We start from the raw sequence: 19451 nt of genomic DNA, 5'->3' as shown, positions 1-19451 counted from the left end.
ACCACGATGCAGAAGTGGTGCATCCAACAGAGGGAGAGGTAACGATAAAGGGGGGCGTGGGGGTCTTGTAAGTAAAGGAGTGTGCTACGTATGTGGGAGAGAAGGTCATTGGGTAAGAGATTGCCCACATAAAAGGAGAGGAAGACAGATCAGTGCAGCACCACAACATGCTCCGTTCCCACCACAACATCAGCAGCACCTACGACCAGGTCCAGCTGGACCTCCTCCCATGAGACATCAACAGATGCCCATGCTGTCACCAGGACCATGGGGAGGTTCAGGGTATAGCCAAGATACATAGATGGTTGCCATGTGATCCCTTACAGCAGAGATATCGAGGTGAAGGGGGAATATGGTAAGGTGTCAAACAGATATGGTAAGGTGTCAAACATTTTTTGTAGATCCACATTTAGAATCGTTTTCAGTAAAGGTGCCACTCACAAATTTTGAGATTTAATAACGTCATGATAAACCACAACTAGACTTGCTAACTCTAGAAATTGAGAAATATACGGGAGCTCGAACTAACATGAGCCGAGTGTTGTTTCCTCAGGTGACAAACGCAGAAGCAGCAGCTGACGAAAGGAAGCAGGCTGATGTGTCACCAGGCAGTCTGGTGTGGATAAAAGTCCACAAACGCAAGTGGAGTGAACCAAGGTGGACCGGTCCATGGGAGGTAGTATTGGCAACCTCACATGACACCACCTCACTCACTGTGCAGCAGCGAAGGTAACGAGTAAGACACTCGCAGAGACAGGATTGAACATCAGACAGGAAAATTTGAAGCCAAAGACACCTCAAAAGAGGGGTTTAGACAGTACTGAAGATGACGTTTTCCCCACAGTTTAAGCGAGGGCGTCCATTAGGAGACTCTAGGGTCAGTGGGTTATGGAAGTCTCTAATTACTTTCTTCCTGATTTCAGTAGCTTCCCTCTTAGTATGTGGAATTAACCACAGACAGGAACCAGATCACATGCATGACTACATCAGGATTCGACATTTAGCCTCAGTAGCTAATCAAACCGATCTTAGACCACGTAGAGAGGCTTCTCTGACGACACTCACCTATGAAAATGTAACTCTCACTCTTATGTTCAAAGAAGGTACAACATCAACGGTCCAGTTCGACTTCTGTGAAGTAATTTCCAGTCCCAAGTATGAACACGCCTGCGGGTGGATGACCAAAACCGTGTGCATCATAACTGACGAGTGTGGGCCTGCCACACATAAGTATGGGAAGCTGTTATCATATTATGCCTGTGATGTGTACAAAGGGGGTGGGTAGATGTAATCCTTAAGACTTACCTAAATTGACTGACTGAGGACTTTACGTAGTACAGGGAAAGGCTACTGATAGTCCTGCCCCACAAGGGCTCATTAGGATTATTGTTAAGCCTGTAAAAGACCAGGTTCGACATACGACTGACGCAGAGAATGAGGTAAGGGGTGGAAACCGGAATGGCAGATGGGAATTTATGGTGGGTACAATATACGGCTTCAAGCCAGTAGTACAGATTGTATTGTGTGTTTAGGATCTAGACCCCTAGCAACACCAGTTCCTTCAAGATTCAGACTCCTAAGTCCTGAATTAGTTGTATTTTAACTCTGTTTACTGATGACACTTTGCCCCTCCAACACACTTGTCAGAGGCTGCACTGGCATTACCCACCTGTAGAATATAATACCCCACCTCTGTTCAAAGTTACAGAGGGTCCATTTGATTGTATAGTCTCAGATACCGCTAAGGGCCCAATGTAGGTAGTATTATTGCAAATTAAAGCAAATTGTAGCAACAGTCACCTATATCTTGCCTGTCACTGATGCAACTTATGGAGAACTCATCTCTCCACGCCCACATGCTAACAGAAGATCCAAAAGAGATGCCGGCGGCCCGAAGGGGGCCTTTGATGACCAAGTGTACATAAGATGTCATAAGACTGCCAAGGGGGGTGTCTAATGACTTTCAAGCCAGAAATCAAATAGCAGCAGATTTAGAATCTGTTTTCTCTCAGAGGGTGATGATTAATAAAAATGTCGATTGGATCAACTACATTTACTATAACCAACAGCGTTTTGTAAACTTCACCAGTGACGCCATATCAGGACTGCATGCACAGCTGGCGAAGACTAGTTTAATGACCTTGCAGAACAGAATGGCATTAGATATGATTTAGCAGAGAAAAGTGGCGTGTGCCAGATGTTTGGGTCTGCGTGCTGTACTTTCATTCCAAATAACACAGCTCCTGATGGATCGGTGACCAGGGCTCTGGAGGGACTGACAGCACTCAGCCAAGAGCTAGCAGACAACTCTGGTGTCACGGATCCGTTCACCGACGGGTTGGGAAGTATGCTTAGCCAGTGAAAACATACATTTTTGGCAATCGTAATTATTCTGTGTGCTGTCATCATAAGCCTCCGAGTTGTCTGTGGATGGGGGTTCCCGTGCATCCGTGGACCTCTACAGGGGTTTATTGTTTCACCGATGAGCCAGACACCAGTCCAGGGCAACCAATTATGTGTCGGGGATGAGGGAGAATTGGAGCTTCTGATGGCCACAGTCTAGATGAGGCCACCAGCGGTGCCATAGCGGAACTTCACAAGCGGTTCCTGACCATCCTCTCGGAGATCCTGAAGGACCTGATAAAGGCCCAGATGGACTTCTAACACATCCGGTGAGATATTGGAAATTTGGGAAATAGACTGATTGTTCTGGATGAGTAATTTGAGATTTTATTTTTAATTAATGGGTTATAATGGGATTTTAGGGTGTAAAGATTAAGAAATGTAATTTTGACAGGTGTAAAAGAACAGTCAAGGCTTCTCAGTATGTGTTCTCTAGCCTACAGGCTGTATCCTGATCCTGCCAGCCCCAAGACATGGAAGGCAGTGATTTTCAACGCAGTCGATCTTTTCCTTTGTTACGGATTCTATCTTTCCCTTTTTAAATTTTCCTTTTTGTCTTCCTTTTACGGACTCAATTTTTCCCTTTTTTACGGATTAAATTTTCCTTTTTCGTCTTCCTTCTACGGACTCAATTTTGAAACGAACTGAACAGAAATACTTGAAATGATATCTGTGTGCATGAATTGTTTGCCTCTGTTTAGATAGATAGGAAGCCTCTCCCTGGATTGAGTAGGGGGGAGGTCTCCAGGGACATTTGAAAAACTAACTACATTCGAGTAGCTAACTCACAGTGAACTGTGAGTTAGGGGGGAATTGTAAGAAATTTGAGTAAAAAACTGTAGTTAGTAGATATAATAAAAGTGTTTAATAATTCATAATTAATAATTCATAGTTAGTCATAATCATAAGGGTTTTGAGAATGCATAATTAAGATAAACATAAGCATGAAACTTCTGCCAAGTGCAGAAGTATAACTTTTATTTTGAAGGATTATTATAGAAGGGTTTAAAACGTAACTGACAGTCATTGAATGTGATGATGAACTCAGAGCCAGACAGTAGAATACACTCCTGGAGGATAGCCAATAGGAATCGAGATAAATGGAGAGGAGGTGTTATCGAACAGATGTGGGAGGTTTAATTTAAGCCTTTTTCCTCTCTCGTGTCATGGCTCTCGGAGGACGGACGTGTTTTTCACCTGAGAAGCTGAGTTGAGGTTTTTTGCAAATGGGGTTTTATTGTTTTAATATGTCATAGGAGTGTACACTCCAATGTATAACTGTAAATGTACTTACATCAGTGGAATTAAATTCCTTATAATTGTAAACCAGTTTGGGTAGCGTTATTATCGCAGCGTGTGTCGACGGCACAAAGCCGGCCACATGGCAGTCACATGGCTGGCTCCGGCCTCCCCTTTGTTATGAGGTAAAAATACTACCGTAACAGATGCAACCTATTTCTCCTGCCGTTGGGGGGGAAAAACCTGCTGTGACGCTCCGACTTGCTGTCAATACCCGAGAGCTGCGCCCTCCCCCCACGTCAATAAATTGAACGTGCGATTCATCAGCCCGACTCTAGGAGACAGTATTTCTAATTAAAAAGGAGCTCGTAAACTTAACGTTTTACAGGCCAAGCTCAGCAGTGAGTGGCTTCATGGGCGGATGAAGGGCCGGGCATTTGCGGTTTAAGTCCCGTCGATGTCACAGTTAATGTGCTGTTTCAGTTTTTGCGCTTCATTATATTCTCTCTGGCTCTTTGGGCGCACACCTTCTTCGCTGTTCCATCCTCGTTCAACCCCGACTGTGGTCCGCTGCGTTCCCTTTGAAGCTCGGTGGCTCATATCTGATTGGATTACCGGTTTGAGAGGACACATTTGTCGGGGGCCAATTAGAGCGCTCCTGTGGCATCACAGATGGAATACTGGGCTCTCTGGGGGGGGGGGCGACGCTGGGTCATATTTGGGTTCTAGAAAGCATGATGCATACTGTAGATTCTGCAAAAACAAGTGAGTGTATATATATATATATCTATATATATTTGTGTGACTACCCCCCAGGCCTAAATGAGCCTGCTGTAAAATAAGAATGCATCCTGAGTCAACATCCCTTGGTTTAAATGTGCCTAAAATCGTCGCAGGGGTGAGATACACAAAAATATTCTTACCAGTTGTGGTGTACTCTGCTTGGTCAAAGTGAAATGAAACCCCCCAGAGAATCACATCTCAATGGCGGCTGGACGTCCGAGTCCTGCAGAGAGAGAGAGAGAGAGAGAAATGGAGGAGAGGAGAAAATAAAGAGAGGGGGAAAAGGGTGGGGGTGTTATTCAAGCTCAGTGAACTGAAGTCGCTGTCATTTTTCACAATAGAGACGGATAGCCATAATATGTAGTGAACGTGTGGGGTGCGATGTGATTAATGGACCACCCCCTCGCCCCCCTTTCACACACGATGTGAATGGCCACTCAAACGCAAGAACCAGGTCGTTCGCGAGCCACTTCCGCTCGTGATCGCTTGTTTAGTATTTGAGTGTGTGTGTGTGTGTGTGTGTGTGTGTGTGCGTGTGTCTGTGCGCGTGCAACGCGCCTCGTAATGACCTCTTAAGTGTCAGGGTATCAAAGTCTATAATGGTCCATCTCGGCGCTGGCTGGCGGTTTACAGCTTAAAAAGCTCTCTCGCGCCATGATAACTGGTTTATATGGGTGGCATTTCACTGCCAAATGCCAGAGACACTTTTCGGAAAAGGGAAATTGTTAGCTCTGTTACTAGAACGTAGAGTGGCAGTTATTCACAGTTAGAATGCCTCTTATATCTTTTTTTTTTTTACTATCCGTGCCCCCCCCCCCCCCCCCATCTCCCCATCTACCCTTCTGCATCGTCCCCTTTTTACCATTACTGTGTTTTCTTCACAATATTCTCCCTTCTGCCTCGGCGACACCCTTTCTGGCTTCCCCTTTTTATTCCCTCTCTTTCGCTCTCTCTTCACTCCCCCACCCCTCCCCCTACCTATTTCTCTTGAGTGTAAACTCGGCAGCCTCATCTCACCAGGGTCAGTACGTGTGTTGCGACTTGACGGTGCACGAGGCAAACGCCATATATCTGTTTGGCCTCGGATTTCCTCTTCCAGAGTCTTTTGTCTGCATGCTTTCCAAGGCTTTTTTTTTGACAGGCCCACAACAACAAGTGCATCAACATACTGTAATAACACACACACTCACATACATAATGTCAGAGCCTGCAGCTCTGTGGAGCTTTCAGGCAGTGTTGTAATTGGGTCTATTAGCCGGTGCAGGAGGCCGGGAGAGCCATATCTATACGCGCGGGTGGTCAGATGCTGTGCAAAAAGCGGTGTGACTGCATTTGTGCACACGCTTGCGTTTGCACGTATTCAAGCGGAAGACCACGCACCACCGCATGTAATATGCGCACGCACGCACTACCATGAGGGAGAATTGCCAGAGGCAACGCAGCATCTGCGAGAAATAAGTTGGGCGCTAAGCCCCCCCCCCCCACCGCCACCCACCTATGCAGCACCTTCATTCATGTCTGGCTTGCTTGCCCTCCTTCAAACACGTTATGCATTATTCACACGGAGCCGGTCGACAATGGAGGGATCGATGAATGAGGGATTGGAGGGAGAGGGTTTGGAAAACAATAGGCGGGGGAAAGAGAGTTTTCATTAGGACTCATTTACGTGACGTGGGAAAGGGGAAAGGGGGAGAAAAGTCCATGCATACATCAGCGGCGCACCTTCGATTTGTTCCATCACTGAAGAGGGATTTTTCATTAAGTCCTGATTTGTTCTGTCTTTCTGCTGTCGGACGGCACACGTCTTCAGTTTGGGAATCTTCAACTGGATGAAACAAGTGTTTCATTTTACCCAAAGACACACCAATCGAGTGTCACGAAGGAATCACATTCCTTATTGCATGATTGCAGGAGGCTTGCAGTGTCACGTCCAGTGTTAAAAGTCAGTGCCAGTGCAGGAGGCGGTACGCCCGTTAGAGAGGCGGTAGGTAAGGATGTTGAGGTCGGGATGCATCGAGATTCTGCATCGGTGCGGTGACGGAACATAACCGTGCGTTTGGTTCCATTTCAGCTTAGAGTCTGCCGGACGCTCAACAGTCCGCTAGCTTGTCGCTCCTGCTACTAACATCAGCAGAAAACACGTGCATGCAGGCTAAAATTCAACTGTGGTGTCCTGTCAGAAGATGCAGTGACTTAAACGAAGGAGTCCGCAATCCGCTAGACCAGGGGGGTCACCAACCCTCATGAGACTGAGAGCTTTCTGAAGGGTAGAGAGTTATGTGTCTACTTTTTTGATATAATCTTCCCGAATTATAAATTAGCTCTGTGTACCTTTTTAAATTATGAATTTCATACATTTAATAGGCCACATATATTAGGGACTGTCATTGTTCACTGATTACTGTTAATGATTCCTCATAATCATTGCATGCAAGTTTAATAACATCTCTCTGATTATCATAAATGAATCTCTTTCAAAATTTCAAAGTCACACCACATCGCGTTTGTCACATTTGTTATTGTGTAGCAAAGCAGTTTGTTTTTTTCCACAACTAAAAGTGGCCAGCTGAAGAACTTTGGTTGCGTCCGGTTGCCGTGATACGGAATACCTGCGGAAGTAAAGATGTCGGCACAAGGTAGAGTACAAGCCCTGGTTGAAGGGAAGGCTGAAGCAGGTATGGGAGAGAGGACGGAGTGGACTACTTTCCTCAGCAGTGATTGGACAGATGGGTAAAAAGTGACGCAGCGTTTTACCCGAAAGTTTATAATTTTTTTTTGCTCCTGGTGTCTTTGACCGAACAATACCGGTGACTCGTGCTACATTTAGAACAAGCCTGCCGGCGACTCATTGGCTCCCTGCAGGCGGCCGAGGCACTCACGGCGTTGGATACCTCTGCGCTAGGCTAATTTGTGCAGTTTATTCAGTGCCCTGTCTTTAGAGCTGCTATGTGAAAACCTGATATTTTGTACATTACAGCACACATGTGATGCACTGCAGAAGGATTTAGGTTTTGTTTTTGTCAAATTGTGTGCTCTGAGTTGGCCCACACCGATACTGGTGTTGAAAAAAAGCAGCTTTTTATGTTATAGACTGTTGTAGTGTGATTTGAAAGCACTTTCTAAATAACAAGATTCGTATTAATCGATGAAAAAGTAGCCATGTGGAGAGGTATAGAATATTGAGCATGTGATACCTCAAGATGCATTTGCCTTTTCAAGATTCACACCACTACAGTCTCTCTCGAAATGATTTCTTCTGATGAAAGAATTTAGAGGACTAAGTTGGAAAAGCAGGCAAGCAGGACACAGTATTTTCTCTAATTTTCTTTTTTTGTTTGTTGCTGCTGTTGGAGATTTTGCTAACCATGTCAACATTTGATTGAATGAATGTCTATATTGATACCAACAGATCGCTCAATTTCCCTACTAAGGTACATTTTCCCGCCAGCAGCCGTAGGAGCAGACTATACCGCTTTGAGTACAGGGTTAAGATTTAACACTGTTTGAGTTTATATGGGGATGATAGCAGCACGATTTTGATCAAATGAAGGTGAGAGGGCTCCTCTGAGAGCAACCAGCAGCTATGAGAGCTATGGGAGGGGCGCTGGCTGAGAGGGTTTTGGACGGCGAGTAGCCTGGCTGAACGATAGATGGACGGGATGAGAAGAAGGAAGAGTTAATTAACATGACTCCACAGTATGCTTTTATAATGGTTTTTCAGGTATACCCCTTTGTAATTACGCTTCGAAACAGATTGCGCCACAAGACACCAGATATCCCGTTGATGCCTGTTGGTGGAGATTCATGGCGCTTCCCGAGGGGAACTCTGCTACGCCTTCCTTTTTTCTTTTTAAAGGGAGGCGTCCCCCTATACAGTCACGCTAAAACCATAATTCTCCCCCTTGGATTCCATATAAGCATGAAGAATATGGAGCAACAGTGTACTGTAGATGGTCTACCCAGGCGTAAAATGAAAGAGTCTTGTCTTTGTGCCCCACATAAATCTTTGAAAGAGAGAGAAAAGAAAGAGAGAGAGCGAGAGAGATGGGTGATGAGAAAGGGAGGTGTACATGATGAAACAAAAAAAAAACTGGTTGATTTGTCCGGTGATTGTGAACCGATGAACTGTCATGAACTCTACTCAACCCTGGACAATGAGACGTTTCAAGCCATGCGTGCACACACACACACACAAAGAAAAAGACGCAGGCCGACATATATCGTCCCACCCATGAGAATAGCTTACAGTAATTGCCTGACATGGGTTTTACACACAGATTGGTTTCTAAAATACCAAATATCATTTATCAAAGGCTTGCTTCAGCACACCCTCACTCCGCAATAAAGGTCCTCGCCCAATTCCCTCTCATCTTGATACATGTGATGGATGCCGCCTCATCTATCATACGCGCACCGTATGAGAGAGAGCCAATCAGGGGATCGAAAACGCACGTAAGCACACTGCAGGAGAGCAGGCCGTACAATTTCTTACATGGTTAGAAAACAGACGCGTGGTCGGTGTAAGTTATTGCTGCAGACCCACGGGCCAGAGCGGTGCTCATCTGTCTGTGACTATCAGGGCTCCCTTGCAAAAACACGGAGGTGGTAAAATGGTTTTATTGCAAAAATGTGAAAGATATGTCAGGGACGAATTGACGGGTGCTGAAACATGCCAAAGGGGCGCGGTGCTTTTATCTTAAGTGAGTTGCAACGTCCTCTGCAGAAAACCACACAGAACCACACAGCTCAGCTTATTTTTGACTCGTGCGTTTTGAATGTGCTAAGTGGGACCCAGCAGATGATCTCAGCACCGTGCTCTCACAGAGGTGTTCACCAGCCAGTTACAGATTTGTTTTTTTGAAAATCTTGTTCTTGATTTTGGGACAATGACATGGCTGGAAAGTATTGTTGTTAAACATTGTAGAGAATTATATTTACCGTTTATCAACCATGTTATTGACTCATGTTATTTGAATCTTGCTGGCATAATGTTAGCTTTGTGCTAGCGTTACGCTATCTTGACGTTGATTTGGAGACAATAAAATGGCTGGCTTAGCTAGCCTTGTTGTTAAACATGCTATTAAATTATATGTACAGTTTGTCAACCATAGGCAATGTTATTTACTTTGAATCTTTCTAGCGTTATCTTTATGCTCGTTTTATGATGTGAAGTATTTGGGGAGGATGACATGGCTGGATAGCTAGCTAGTCTTGTTAAACATAATGTGATATTTACCATTTGTCAAACATAAGCAGTGTTATTGACAGTGAATCTTGCTAGCATAACGTTAGCTTTCTGGCTTGTAGCTGAGCTAAAGCGTTCTATGAGCTGAAGGGACTAGAAATACCTCCCTTTGCCAAGTCGCATCAAAGGTCTGTCCTATTTACTGGAGCAGTGAACAACGTTTCCATTGCAATCATTACCATCCCATGAGAACCTATGGGTAGGGTTGGGTATCGTTTGGGGTTTTTTCGATACCGGTGCAAAAACGATACTTTTAAAACGATACCGGTGCCTAAACGGTGCCTGAACCGATACATTTTTCTTCAAATTGAACAATATATTAACTGTTTAAAGTATACTATAAATATAAATAAATACTAATAATTATTTTGCAGAAATATGAGCATATTTTCCTTCTCTGGCAAAATACGACACGTCTCATGACTTATTTTATTTTACCAGTTGGTGGCGGTAATGCGCCAATTCGTCATTTGCCAACCTCCAGTACACCTAAAAGGAGAAGAAGAAGCTTTGGCGTGCCTGTGTTGTTGTGCTTATGAGCGGCAGCGCTAAATACCCCGTTGTAATAATACCGTGAGTGAGGAGCTGAGGACCGAGTCATCGGAGTAGTGTAAAAAAAGTATTTCAATCGGCTCAGGCACCGAAAGGAAGCACCGAAATCTGTGTTGCGTTTCGGTCCGGTAGATACGGGACGTATAGGAACCGGTGCCATATTGGCACCGAGTTTCGGTACCCAACCCTACCAATGGGATGGTAATGATTGTTCCAGGTATTGCCAAATCCTCAGGGTTGCCAGGGCAATGGAGTGAAAGGCGTGGAAAAAAACTTTTAATTCGATTTTTGGTTGCAAAATGCATGAAAATATAAATCAATTGACTTTTTTGTTCTTTGTCAAGTGACCGCTGCAACGTTGGACGGTGCAGGCCTCCGCATCGTCTATCAAGTCCTGATAATGGATACCTCGGCTCGCATTATCCATTACTCAGACAAAGCTAGTCCGCTCGATAACATGAGGAGAGGAACACAAAACAGCGCAAATGATGTGCACGTGCATTATCAAGCCATTGATCACTACTACATCTGTTAATATCTCTGTTCCATCAAGCATAACCATCTAGTCGCCCTCCTTCAGCCTATCACACTGCACCATCAAACTAAGCTCCGGATCAATACTCCCTGGCACATGTTCTCACTCTCAAAAGACTTGGAATGAAAACGCCATTCAATATTGCTCAAGATCGCAGCTGTGCCACCGAACTGGCACAATAAATGACAATATTCTATGTATTTTTTTAAATTCCCCATCTAACGACCAGTCGCATCAAATCACAGCACTATGAGTTGGATCGTTCTGTCTGGTTTATGCTGAAAGGAATCAGATGAACAGGGAGTGGAAGATGTATGTAATGCAGTTAAAGTAAAAGCCCAGTAAGCAGGAAATTTAAGAGGGGCCTGGGGATGATGGTATTACAGCAGACACTGATTGTGGACAATCTGCTGAAGAAGGAAAAGATATGGAAAAAATCATTGGATGCAGTATGGTGGATGTAAGAGGCGTGTGAACGCATGAAAAGCCGGAGGGGGGGGGGGGTGCGGAAGAGGAAATATTGCAATAAATTGCCAATCTGTAAAGAATCCGGTGTGCTCTGTGCAACTGTTGTAAGTTGAAGTAAACGGTCCTCGAAATACAATGTCATTACAACAATCAAACCAGAATTCCCCTTCCATTGTCTCAGTCGACCAACCCGGTCCTTTTATTCCAATCCGTCTCCTTAACAATACTGCATTTCCAGAATCCTGCAGCAGTTTCCTCCATTGATAAGAAATACTGTGCCATACCGCGGCACCGGTTGAGTTATGCCCCCAGCCCCACAATGACCTCATTGTTCACTGCCCCATAATTCAAATCTGCTCCGCCGTGTTGCATCACATTGTGTGTGTGACTCATTTCCGAGCACCCCATTCTCTCAACAAGCCCCGGCCTCCACAGAACGCCACACAGTCGACCGCACAAACGACACACAGATGCACACTGTGGCGCACTGCCTTTAACGCTTGCGTAATGCACAGCTTGCGCTCACACAAGCAGCAATGCGCTGTTTCAAATGAACTGAATCTTGGGACGAGGGGAGGAGGGGCTGCACTATTGTATATGATTTCCTGAGACCAAAATAATCTGCGGGCCTTGGAGTGAGCTTACTTCCAATCACTCTGGCCTTGTACACTGATTCTCCATTCAGCTCCCGAATGGCACTATGTGTGTGTCACTAAATATACAGCTGCCGGCTGCGTCGGTGCGTGGCTCTCTCCGGGTGCGCGAGCTTATAAGTGTGTGTGTGTGTGTGTGTGAGAGAGAGAGAGAGAGAGAGCGAGACTGGTGGTAATTGATGTGTGTCGCAATGATGTGTGTTAAGAGCATCAGTGGGAAGAAATGTATTGGCGCGAGCCCGTGCGTGTGTGTGTCTTCTATCGAGTGTTGACAGCTTGGAGTGGGGCGCGGGGAGGTGAAGGGCACAGAGGAGGAGCGTGGACAGGAGATGTGTTGACTGCAAGAACAAGTGTGTGTTTTGTTTTTTTCCTTTCTTTGTGGAGAGGGATAACAACTAGGGAGTGAGTGAGGTTTTCCAAGAACAATGGGCGGTGTGGATACAGTAGCTAACGTAGCGAGTAGCTGCTTAAACATGTAGTTCAGAGACAAATCGAGTGCGGAATAAAAGAAAAAATTGTATTTTACGACTTCAGCCGCAACGTTTACATCGTTATTGTAATCGGTGCACAGTGTCGCTTGAGGCGAAATTAGATTTTGTCAGGATCCAGGATCCCTGTCTGACCCGTTGTGTGTTTCCCCTGATCTCCTCTCCTCATGTGTTCTGTCATTCCCCCGTTTGTTATTGTGTGCCATGTGCTCTGTGTTTGTCCTCTGCCTCCAGACACCTCCCATGGCCGCACCCTCGATTGTGCACAGCTGAGGACACTCCAGCCGATCACCTCCTGCAGCCTGACACACCAGACTCAGGGCCCACTACTGAGTCCCCTGTCTCTATATAGACTCTGGTCCTGCAGTCTGGGGTTGTCAGGTCGTACCGTCTTTCACCCGCTTCAACCCCGTGGCATCCTCTGCCCTCCTTGTGTTCTGTGTCTTGTGTAACTTCTGTCTCCTGTGGTCTTGCGTTTGGGTCCTACCTGTGAACTCCCGTGACAGATTTGGCGGGCTAAGAGCAGCGGTTTAGAAAATCAACAGCGTTGCATGCAGCCATCTTTCTCGGGTGTGTTATCGAGAATAATCGTATGAAAACAAAACGACACAACCGGACCCTTTTCACTGCATCCTCACTCCAGGAGGCACTGGAGCGCACTGGCACTTCACAATGGCTCAGCAACAGCCATCATCTTCACTTGATTGGGCCCCGTTTCAAGAGTGTGCTACAAGGTGTTTCACAGCCAATAAAGCCACGATAAACAAAAGACGATGACTGGACTAAAAATATTCAGGGTCCGCCGCCGAAGAAACAACGGGTCGACCGGTCAGAGCAAAACAAATCAAAGTCTTTTATTGTGAGATGTGACATTGATTTTTCAACACCTAAGCCTCTCTGATTGATCACTCCGAAGGAAAGGCAACGGGATCGTGGAGTACGAGCCATCAGCGCGTGTGTTTTCTCTTTACAGTGGCCAATTCATTACATCGAATATCTCTCTCCTTTTTTTATGGAAGGAAAGTAGCAGGAAGTACAAAGTGGGGACGAGCCAAAGACGACATCACATCGGCACAATTTAGATGTGCTAATAAATGGCTGGTGGTTTGGGGAATTCATTAACACTGATTGATTTCTCAATCATTTTTATGTGAGGTGGATCACAACCTGAGGTCCTTAGCCTTCCTTTAATTTGGCTGTTACAGAACGCTGATGAAAAACAAGATGCAATCAAACCTTTGACGGCTTTCCAACCTGTTCAACAGCTCTGCTTTTGCTACTTGTTGCAGTTACACAAGAAAATGTGTTATTTTTTTATCATTGGAATTGTTATTGTTATCATAATTATTATTATTATTATCAGAGATGTGTGTGAAAATGACTGTGACGGTTTCCTAAAGCCCAAGGTGATGTCTGTCAAAGGGCTTGTGTCGTCCAAACAACACTCCAAATCAAAGGATCCCAACAATATTTTCAGGATTCAGAAGCTGGGGCTAGGTAATGTCAATATAAAAAAAACTTAAAGGAGACATATCGTGCTCATTTCCAAGTTCATACTTATATTTTGGGTTTCTACTCGAACATGTTTGCATGTTTTGATGTCCAAAAAACTCTTTATTTTTCTCGTACTGTCTGTCTGAATATACCTGTATTCACCCTCCGTCTGAAACGCTCCGTTTTCGCACGTTTTAACGGAAATGCATTGCTAGGCAACGGCCAGGATCCGCACAGTTTCCCGCAGTCTTCAAAGAATATATATTTCTTTCATGGCGTTGTATTCTATCCTTTATTTTTTTTTATGTCTGCCGTGTGCAGTGCTTTGTGACTGCTGCTCGTTTTGATAAGTGCTAAATAACCATAATTATAATTATTAGTATCAACCACACAAGATGTGTTTTTATATTAAACCTTCTTTGCACAACGTGACACTAATAGCCTACGATCTCGTGATACATATTACAATTACATGGAAGATTTGGATTTTCTACAAAACGTGGCGTTTGTCTTCAAAACTGAGAGCCAATCGGCTCTTTGATCAGGCGACAGCAGAGGCGTTTCCCATCATGCCCTGCGGCCCCCTCGATCTCGTGTGGTTATCGTTGCCCACGTGCGCATGACGTCAGAGCAAGTCGGGATAAAAGTCGGTACACACATCTAATGCACTGTACGGGGATCTGTGCCAATCTGGCTCACGTCAAACATCGTGACATCACAACCGTAGACGTAAAATCCAGAAGGCTCAAAGGCACGGTGTCTGAATACGGGCTGTGAGTGTGGATTGGGCTTTTTGATACTTTCGTAGTATTTATACAGCACCCAGACCTGTTTAAAGAAATGAAAATCTCACTTTATGGACAATATGGAACCTTTCAAATAGAATCTGTCATTCCACTAAACCGTTTATTATCATTTAATCCCGTGCCAGCGGGTTACATCGAACACTCTCTGAAACATCTTTCTTCTTTGACCTGCACTTTGGAAACATTGATTTGGAAACCATGGCTGATTTAGCATCAGTTTCCTGCCAAACAATGCAATAATCATCGAGCAGGACTACAATGTGCCTCGCCTGCAAAGGGCCCCGTCAACACGAGCAGTCAGGCCGCCAGTGTACCACCCCCCCCCCCCCCCGAATCGGCCCCAAATCCCAGACAGATAATAGGCCGTGGTGGTTCCAGCAGAAAGCCCTCCAACCGTTCCATATCAAGGCAGGAGTAAGACATCTCTCTCTGGAGGGCCGTAGTAGTCGAGGCCATAGGAGCAATGAGTCGGTGAATAGCCAGAGATCTGACAGCCAGTCGTGTGGCTGCTGGTCCCCCCCCCCCCCCCCCCCCACCCCCCTCCCCTTTCTAAATTATAATCAGGTAGCAAAGCAACGGCACGGTCCACTTGCATGGTCTCCACATCTAGCAGGCTGGAATGATATTGAGGGCAGGCTCCACAACTTTACAGAGAGGTGAACTGAGCCGCCGAGGGAGGAAGGGTGCGTTAACACATGACCGAGAGCTTTAGGTGGACGAGCAAGAAAAAAAAAATCGCTATTTCGATAACGGTGAGAGAGAGCGACCATCCGGCGAGAGAGAGGCCTTTTTTTGAATGGGGGTAAAACCCGGCACACAATGCGGGGGGGGGGGGGGGGGTCGAGGCGAGAACCGTCATCAAATTCGGCAGCTCTGCTTTCGCTGGAACTTCATATTATTATTGCAGCATTTTAAGACTTTTTCTTGCAGCTTAAGCCACGAGATTGACAAATGTATTTATGCAGGAAGGCCTCGGTTGTCTCCGTGAGCACAATAAACACCGCCGTCTGTTTATCTACAAGGCTCTCTGACATGCAGACCTTTTACCTCGCTGCGCATAAATTAACGCAACAGAGGAGTGGAACTGCAAATTCTTGAGGAAATGACGCTTGTTAGAGTGGCAGTTCAGGGGGAAGGCGGGCCCTTAGGTTCCGTGGGCCCCGCTAAAACAGAATTAATTGCACAAAGCGTGGAAGTTGGACTCTCTGATAACCCCTGACGACGGAAATGGAGACACAAGTGTGTGATTGCCGAGGTGTGTTTTCATTATCTGGAGGTCTGGATGTTTAATCTTTGATCCACTTATTCAAATCGCAGGCCGCTTCCATTACAGGGTCAGTCAGATATTGTTCTTGGGAGCCGTGTAAATCCTAAAACCAAATATTGTGTTCCATCAACAGCTCCAAACAAAGAAAGTCAGCCCCGCTCAGTCAATGAAGCGAAACAATCCAAATTAGCACAACCATCGTCCTCCCCCCCCCCCCCCCTTTCCATCTCCAACATGGGGCTTTCCTCTTCCTCGTGCATCATCACAAGTGGAATGAATCGGTGACCTGATTAAAGTGAGGACACACAGACCTGCTGTCAGCAGAATGCTTTGATTGCTGCCGTTGCACGTCGCACAGCTTCAGGTGCTTTTTGTTTTTTCTTAAAAGTTCTGCACGCCTGGCCGTTTACTCGACATGACCCGAGGTGCCCTTTGACACGTTCGCGCTGTGATTTCAGACTGACACCCTTTAGAGGCCATCCCCAGCCGTTAAACATCCCCCGGAGCAGGTGTGACATCGGACAACGGAAAGAAAAACAAAACGCAAAACAGAAGTTTTTTTTTCTTTCTCAACCGTTTAAAACAAAGAACATCACTTAAGACACAAGCAGATGATTTCGTGATATCCATCTCACCCACAAACACGATAATCTCCTTGGAGACGGGTCGGCGCTTTGAACGGAACGCCGCGCTTCTCTCACCTGCAGCCCTGACAGTTGAGCAGACATGCTGTCCAGCCAATCTAAAGCGCCAACAAACCACAGTGTTGCGCTGAACATGGAGTTTGCACATGCACACAATATATGTTCTCTGCTTTGGATGGCAGAGGGGGGGGGGGGGGTTAGCCACCCAAGCAGACACAGCAGACTGCCACTGAGAGCTGCTTCGATTGCAAGATATGTGCATTTATGTGCAGCCCACTTAAAAGGATAAATCATGTCGTTCATCATCAGCGTGGGGGCACAGTAACATCGATATTTGTTTGTTTTTTAGCAAGGTGATCCTCTCAGTTCAGGTCAAGATCGAAGAACTGTGCAACCTTCAGCAGATCTCAGTTACACATCAAGGTCATCTGCACACACAAAACCCACAACCCTGGACGCCTCCTCCGTAAATAAGAGCCGTTGCTTCTTTGTTTTTACCCCGTGAATGCGCATGATTGACGTATCCCGGTGCACTGGCCCCTTTTTTTTTTTTTTTGTCTTCCAGAGTATGGCTCTCCGGATTCCCGATTCCGGACTGCGGTTCGGCACGGCAGCCCGCACAAAATGAGCTCACTGCATTCCAATACACCCCCCCCCCCCACACACACACACACACACACACACCTTCCCAAAAAGCGGCAGGTGAACGGCTTTTATCCGCCGAACCATCGCGGCCAAAGGTTTGTCACTTCGCGCCCTCCTCCAGCGACGCAGACGCACGCAGCCACATAATGACAATCGCGTACACAAACCCGCCTTTAATATGATCGCGTTGATTATCGGGAGGGTAATGGGAGTCATGAGCCCGTCACCTCGCCTGACAGCGACATGCTCGCATCCGAGCAACGCCCCATCTAGCCAACAAGTCGCCGGAGCATCATGTGTGCGAATACGGCTAACTACATTACATTATCACCCCCCCACACCACCACCACCACCATCCTCGTCCAGTAAGGGCCACTTTCCGCTCCCCTTAAGTACAAGGCCACATTCCCATGGGCATCCGTGAGAACCAAAAGTCAGCCTGCTATAGCTTTCAGATGCGATGCACGCAGCGGTTTGCCGACGTTCACCAGCGATGTCTGCAAATGAATGTAAAAAAATCACAATCTGTGCAGGAATAGAGAGAGGATCCTTACCGTGTCATCAGTCGCAGCGGTATAGGCGCATACATACACATCCAGCGCACGGCGGAGTCAGGAATAACCCCCCTTTTTCTGCGCTCTTTTTTTCATACAGTCCTCCGGATCTCGGATGGAAATATATATTTCCCAGTCGATTAAATAATTTCACCGATTGGCCGCCTCGACTCCTTGGCTCTGTGTGTTTGTGCCGCAATTTTAAAAAAACAAAAGAAACTAACAACGACCGTGGGTAAATCTTACCGAAAGAAAGGATGGAGATGAAGCTGAGGATGTCATGAACCGGCGGCTGCGTGCTTAGTATCCCGATCAGCGCGCGCACGGGAGGAGGTATAGGCGATCGCGTCCGTACAAATGGACTAAGTCCAGTGGAGTGCTGGAAGAGGACAGAGGCGTATCTCTCTTTCTCTCTCTCTCTCTCTCTCTCTCTCTCTCTCTCTCTCTCTCTCTCTCTCTCTGGCTGTCTGTGTCCCGTGCTCCCTCCCTCCCCTTTCTTTCTCTCTTTATCTTCCGCGGCTGCCTTTATGTTCTACTGACTTCAGGTGAAGTCCACAGGCGCGGAGCGCAGTGGAGCGCAGCGGAGCAGAGGACCGTGGTCAACAAACACACGCACACACACGCCCACACACGTGCACTTACACGCACGCACACAGTGAGGGAGAGAGAGAGGGGTCAGAAAAAACAAACCAATTTGGAGGCGCGGTGGATGCTCGGTTGATCGAGCGCAGCGAAAGGAGCGTTGCGTTGCAGGCGGGCGGGGAGCCGGGGAGGAGGAGGCGGGGTGGGGGGGGGGGGGAGCGAGAGACGAATTGGGGGTGTGTGCTGGAAAACATGGAACTGGATCTGGCTCCTTAAATCTCTGGAGCAAGGGCTCCACCTGCAGTGTGAAAGCGCACAGGGGTTCCCAAACTTTTCACGGTTTAACTTTTTTGTTTGTTTTATTGCATACATTTAGACCCACCACCGGATATGACATTGACTCAAGGAGACCCGATTTGGTGTGTGATTGCGTAATTGTGCCTGTCTGGTGACAACGGCAATAGTTCCAAACATTGTCACATTCTCTTCAAAATACAGAGGAACAAGTCAAATTGGTGATCTCCTGCAACCCACTCTGCAGGTCTTAGTTTAGGGTTAAAAAAGCCAGAAATGAGAGGTAAAATCAAGAAAAACAATGTGTGTAATCCATCCAGGGCATATACGTAAACATAATGAATCAATTGCATGTAACATTAAATCAATGTGCGTAATATCCTTCCATAGCAACCGTGTAGTTCCGGGTATTGGCATGCGCATTACGACGTTTTGACTTCATTCTTTGGAAAGTTGATATATGGAGGTGTGGGACAGGGCCTGTGTTGGCCTTTATCAGTTTGGAGTCCTCATAATATTCATAGTTTAGTTAAGTTTATTTGCAGAATTCTAAAATACACAAACATAACGGAGAGAAATTATATCCCGGTAAAAATGCAGAAAAGACACTGGGTTTATTTGAAGCCTCCACCTATAATGGTAAAAATACACAATATTATACAAAACAAATTATATACATAAGATATCACTGTTTAATAATATTCCCAAAGTATTTGAACAAGTTCTAATTGCAGAGTTCTCCACTGAAATGCCTTAGCAGGATTACTGCGGGCTATGTGGATGAGCTCTCTTGTTGCCT

General features: G+C 46.1%; 1 protein-coding gene across 1 annotated transcript in view; it reads right to left on the bottom strand.

The window, feature by feature from the left end:
• Positions 1-17931, bottom strand: part of adgrl3.1 (adhesion G protein-coupled receptor L3.1) — a 117845-nt gene extending 99914 nt beyond the window's left edge. The window contains exons 1-2 of the mRNA XM_079277853.1: positions 17777-17931; positions 4566-4648 (exon numbers count right to left, since the gene is read on the bottom strand). The gene's annotated coding sequence lies outside the window, so the exon portion shown is untranslated. The remainder of the gene's footprint in view (positions 1-4565; positions 4649-17776) is intronic.
• Between the last annotated feature and the right edge of the window lie 1520 nt (positions 17932-19451).

Source organism: Melanostigma gelatinosum (assembly GCF_949748355.1).
Source record: "Melanostigma gelatinosum genome assembly, chromosome: 11".
Classification (NCBI taxonomy): domain Eukaryota; kingdom Metazoa; phylum Chordata; class Actinopteri; order Perciformes; family Zoarcidae; genus Melanostigma; species Melanostigma gelatinosum.
The sequence above is the reverse complement of the archived record's forward strand: the minus strand, read 5'-3'. Positions and strand labels throughout refer to the sequence as shown.